The sequence below is a fragment of the Cebus imitator genome, unplaced genomic scaffold (assembly GCF_001604975.1).
Source record: "Cebus imitator isolate Cc_AM_T3 unplaced genomic scaffold, Cebus_imitator-1.0 Scaffold449, whole genome shotgun sequence".
NCBI lineage: Eukaryota > Metazoa > Chordata > Mammalia > Primates > Cebidae > Cebus > Cebus imitator.
In genome coordinates, this window is record NW_016107764.1 from 2,864,648 (window position 1) to 2,870,161 (window position 5,514).

Genomic DNA, 5,514 nt, shown 5'->3' on the forward strand with positions numbered 1-5,514 from the left:
TTTTTTTGAGACGGAATCTGGCTCTGTTGCCCAGGCTGGAGTGCAGTGGTGCGGTCTCAGCTCACTCTGCGTCAGCCTCCCAAGTAGCTGGGTCTACAGGTGCACGCCACCATGCCCACCTAATTTTTTGTACTTTTAGTAATGACCACGTTTCACCTTGTTGTCCAGGCTGGTCTCAAACTCCTGGACTCAAGCAATCTGTCTGCCTTGGCCTCCCAAAGTGCTGGGATCACAGGCATGAGCCATCAGCACCCAGTGAGAATTTCTTTCTTTTTTTTTTTCTTTTTTTTTTAGAGACAGGGTTTCACCATATTGGTCAGGCTGGTCTCAAACTCCTGACCTCGTGATCCACCGCCTCAGCCTCCCAAAGTGCTAGGATTACAGGTGTGAGCCACCGTACCCGGCCAGAGGATTTCTTTATGACCAGTTTTTACACAGAATTGTGGGGGAAATTACAGTGATATTTACAGGTTTTTTTGTTCTTGTGTTTTTGAGATGGAGTCTCGCTCTATCGCCTAGGCTGGAGTGCAATGGTGCAATCTTGGCTCCCTGCAGCCTCTGCCTCCCGGGTACAAGTGATTCTCCTGCCTCAGCCTCCCGAGTAGCTGGGATTATGGGTGTGTGCCATCGCGCCCACCTAATTTTTGTTTTTAGCAGACGCTGGGTTTCACCATGTGGGCCAGGCTGGTCTTGAACTCCTGACCTCAGGTGATCTGCCCACCGCAGCCTCCCTGAGTGCTGGGTGAGCCAATATTTATAGGTTTTATGGCTGCCTCATGGGAGAATGAGAAGGAGAGACAGGAGGGCAGAGCAGGTCTGAGAGGGACTTTGCTCCTGAGGCCTCTGTCTGGGGCATCCTCCTCCGAGCCCCAGCTGCTCCATGCTTGTCCTAATTTGTTTCTGATTTTACCCCTTTTCTAGCCTTTACAGTTTTTAAAAACTGAATTTAGAAAAAGTCTTCCTTCAAAATTGCATATTTACAGTGAACACATGCTGAGCTGGAAGCACTGACCCTGTGGGCTGTGACCCTTCCCAGGTCACTAGTCCTCCCTTCCCTTAGCCCTCTTCTGTTGTCTCCTCCTGCAGACTGCTCCAGGAGGTTTAGGTCACTGCCTCCAATTTCTGCCGTTTGTTTGTGGGTCTCATTGCAACTGCACCTCACTTGGCTGTGTCTTGCTTAGATAGCATGCATATTTCAGAGCCCATTGAGTGTCTCTCCAGAAAGATGTGGGCTACTGGGGAAAAGTGACATGACATCCCCCCAAGGCCTCAGACGTCAGCCCAGTGTCCTGGGGTACACCTGGGACTTTACAGGTTTCAACTCCTGTCTGGCATCTGTGTTTGTAGTTCTGTTTTTATGAACGCGGAGGCCCGTGACTTGGTAGCATGCAATCTGTGCCGCTGAGGGGTGCTGGGCCTCGTGGTTTTAGACACGTCCAGTCTTGTGCACGTCAGCCAGGGTCCAGCACAGGATACACAGCCTCCTCAGGAGCCATCAGGGCATGGGGAGGGATGGGATTTGGGGAAGAGAAGCAAAAATAATAAAACTGGATTTTCAAATTCTGTGAGAGGAAAAACTCAAACTCACATTGTTTCCTCTGTTCTCACACCACACAACAATCAACACAGATGTCTGTGACCAAATGTGGGGAGTTTCTCCGCACTAGCAAACAGCAGTCAGTTGTGCAGTGGACACCGGCTAGGTGTCCTTAATTCAGTTCCGGGACCATCTCTCTGGAGGTCAGGTGGAAGGCTTAGTTCCACATGATGGTCCCGCTTCCGATGCCAGTTGCAAGCTTCAGGCGTGTGGCCTGTGCTTCTGACTGACCTGCAATGAATCAGGGTTCCCACAACCCCCTCCTCAGGTTTGGTGAATTGTAGGAGCGGGTTTATTACACTGGCTGTGATGAAGGTTTGGATGCACAGCAGGTGGAGGAGACGCCTGGGGCTGCAAGTGGGGGAAAGGTGGGGGTGCGGAGCTCCCAGGCGCTCCCAGGAGTCACCTCCAGGCACCTGCATGTGTTCCGCCACCGGAAGTTCCTTTTGAGTTTTTGTGCGCAGTTGTGCACATGTTCGCTTGAGGCATTCTTCCCTCACCGGCTGAATGTTTCTAGAGGAAGCCCGTATACTGGTTCAACACCACCGTTTTACCTTGGTGTGCGTGCTGGAGCCCATTCACCCAACTCCTGAGATCCTACCAGGAAGCTGCTGATCATCAGCCTTAGGTGTTTTCTTTCTTTCTTTTTCTTATCTCCCCCCTGCAGAAGCTTTAGGTGTTTTCTTTCTATTGTGAGACTGTCTTTCCCTGATGCTGGCAACAACCAATTATCATTTTAGAGAAACACTTAACTGCCTGACCATCACCTGATGACCGCCTGACATTCCTGGTTGGGGGCTTCTCCTGCCCTGTTCATATCTGCCTAGCTGCCTACTCTAACATCCTGTTGTCCAAGGGGACCCGGGAGCAACCTGAAAAACTGAATTCCAGGCCATGACAGAAAGGGAGATTGGGCACAGCTCGTTATACCTGCTCCCTTTTGGAGTTTAGACAACCAACCAACATTAGGTTAAATCAGAGATTGGAACTCTGACAAAACAGATCCTCATAACAATAAGATACCAAATTCTGGACTGGACTCTAGCATAGCATCACGTGACAGATAGTGGGCCCTAGAAAAACTAGAAGTATTTTACCCCAAAATATATTCTTGACATATTTTGAAATGGCCCTGCAAAGCCGTATTTTGTAGGGGAAATTTACATCTGTGGAGAATCTCTTTCCCTTTCCAGGTCTTTTTCCGATTCAGAAGAGATTTAACTAAGAGTCTAACACCTTTATTTATTTATTTATTTATTTATTTATTTATTTATTTATTTATTTATTTTCGGTATACAAACTATTTATTAACAGACAAGGCCTACAGACTTATTTCTTCTTGGATACACCCACGGTGTGGCCACGGCAGCCAGTGGTCTTGGTGTGGCCACGGCAGCCAGTGGTCTTGGTGTGCTGTCCTCGGACACGAAGGCCCCAGAAGTGGCGAAGCCCTCTATGGGCCCTAATCTTCTTCAGTTGCTCCAGGTCTTCATGGAGCTTGTTGTCCAGACCATTGGCTAGGACCTGGCTATGCTTTCCATCCTTTACATCCTTCTGTTTGTTCAAGAACCAGTCTGGGATCTTATATTGGCGTGGATTCTGCACAATGGTGATCACACATTCCACCTCATCCTCAGTGAGTTCTCCTGCCCTCTTGGTGAGGTCAATGTCTGCCTTCCTCGACACCACATGAGCGTATCTTCGGCCCACACCCTTAATGGCAGTGATGGCAAAGGCTATTTTCTGCCGCCCATCGATGTTGGTGTTGAAAAATATGCTGGAACTTTTCAGGGCTCACTAGAGACATGGTGGCAGCACAAACGGCGGCGTGTAAGCCTCCTGTGGAAGAGAGTGAGTCTGACACCTTTAAGGTCTAAAGAGACATTTACCATTATCTCTGAAGCTTGCTACCTGGAGGCTTCATCTACGTAACAAGAACCTTGACTTTCACCGCAGCCTTTAATTCAGGCATTTATTTCTGCCGACTTCAACTCCTCAGGCAAAATTTAACTCTCTCTCTTTTTTTTTTTTTTTTTTTTTGAGATAGAATCTTACTCTGTTACCCAGGCTGGAGTGCAGTGGCAAGATGTTGGCATACTGTGACCTCTGCCTCCCAGGTTCAAGCTATTCTCCTGCCTCAGCCTCCCAAGTAGCTGGGATTACAGGCGTGCTCCACCACACTTGGCTAAATTTTGTATTTTAGTAAAAATGGGGTTCATCATATTGGTCAGGCTGGTCTCGAACTCCTGACCTTGTGATCCACCTGCTTCAGCTTCCCAAAGTGCTGGGATTACAGGTGTGAGCCACTGCGACCCGCCAGTTTAACTCAACCAATTGCCAATCAGAAAATCTTTGGATCCACCTATGCCCTATCAGCATTCCCCTAGATGGCCCACCTTTCTGTGCTGAACCCATGTATGCCTTCTATGTATTGATTTATGTCTTTGCCTGTAATTCTGTCCCCTAAAATGTATAAAACCAAACTAACCTAACCATCTTGGGTGTACTTTTTCAGATGTTCCCTGGGCCATGGTCACTCGTACTGGCACAGAATAAACCTTGTTAAGTATTTTACAGTTTAGCTTTTTCATCAACAGTGTTTTTATTTAAAGGGGCTCATTACCGTGTTCGCTTTTCTCAGAGAACTTTCCTGAGTGGGCCTGTTCCAACTGTGAATGGAGGCAGGGCTGTAAAAAGTGTGATACTTTGTTTTTTGTTTTTTTTTTGAGACAGAGTCTCGCTCTGTCGCCCAAGCTGGAGTGCAGTGGTGCAATCTCAGGTCACTGCAACCTCAACCTCCTGGGTTCAAGCAGTTTTTGTGCCTCAGCCTCCCAAGTAGCTGGGACTACAGGCACATGCTACCATTTCTGGCTAATTCTTTTCTGTATTTTTAGTAGAGATGGAGTTTCGCCATGTTGGCCAGGTTGGTCGCAAACTCCTGACCTCAAGCAGTCTGCCTGCCTTGGACTCCCAAAGTGCTGGTGACGTAGGATTCATTTTCTTGGTCACTTTGCAAACCCCAGCGATGCTCCGCCTAGGCCTTGCTCAGCCACGCTCATGTGCCCCAGCTCACCTGTGTTATAGCTTGTACCCATATTTGGTGGTTCCTGAGCTCTTGTACCATGCCCAAGGAGAATGAAGATACACTGGACATTGAAGGGTGAAGAGGCTAGAGAAGAATTTAATTGAGCAATGAAAATGGCTCTTAGTAGAGAGGGGAGCTGGAGAGGGGATGGGAAGGACAGGTCATCTTCCCCAAAGTCAGGTTGTCTCTTTGCCGAAGCTAGGCCATCTCCCTATACCAACTGAGTCTGAATCTTTATAGGCCAGTGTGTGCTGATTGGTTTGTGAGTATGCAAAAGAGGTGAAAGCAAAGGCACCACTCAAAGGCGGGCATGATGTGTAGAAAACCAATTAGAAAGGGTAGATATATGTAAAACAGGTGAAGGGTGGAGATCAACCAGAGGAAAGCACGCCCAACAGGAAGACAGGTTCTTAGTCTGGTCTGAGGATTTGACTTGTAGCTTGGCTTTCAGGCTTTAAACTGTCTTTGGCTTGGAGGTGGGATTTCTCTAGGGATCCACTCCTATCTGCTACATCAGTAGCAGCAGACAGGCTTGCTCACCGCTGCTCTGAGGAACGAGTTACAAACAATCATGGTTTATCCCCAGGCCCACAAGTGGGAGTGATTTTTGTTTCTGAAAATAGCCAGTGTAGGTCACCAGCCTCAGCATGGAACACTGTGTTCATGGGGAACCTGCCAGTTCTCCAGGGAAAGAGCTTCAGCTGGGGTTGGTTTTCAGTGTTAGGTTTCCCATTATCGCCGGGCGCGGTGGCTCACGCCTGTAATCCTAGCACTTTGGGAGGCTGAGGTGGGTGGATCACCTGAGGTCAGGAGTTCAAGACAAGCCTGGCCA

The 5,514-nt window shown here is 48.4% G+C and overlaps 1 protein-coding gene and 1 pseudogene across 11 annotated transcripts in view; one reads left to right on the plus strand and one right to left on the minus strand.

The window, feature by feature from the left end:
- The window catches only part of MROH1 (maestro heat like repeat family member 1), a 117,112-nt gene that overhangs the window by 26,486 nt on the left and 85,112 nt on the right, over nt 1–5,514 (plus strand). The gene's annotated exons all lie outside the window — the stretch shown is intronic.
- On the minus strand, nt 2,883–3,404 carry LOC108291328 (annotated as a pseudogene).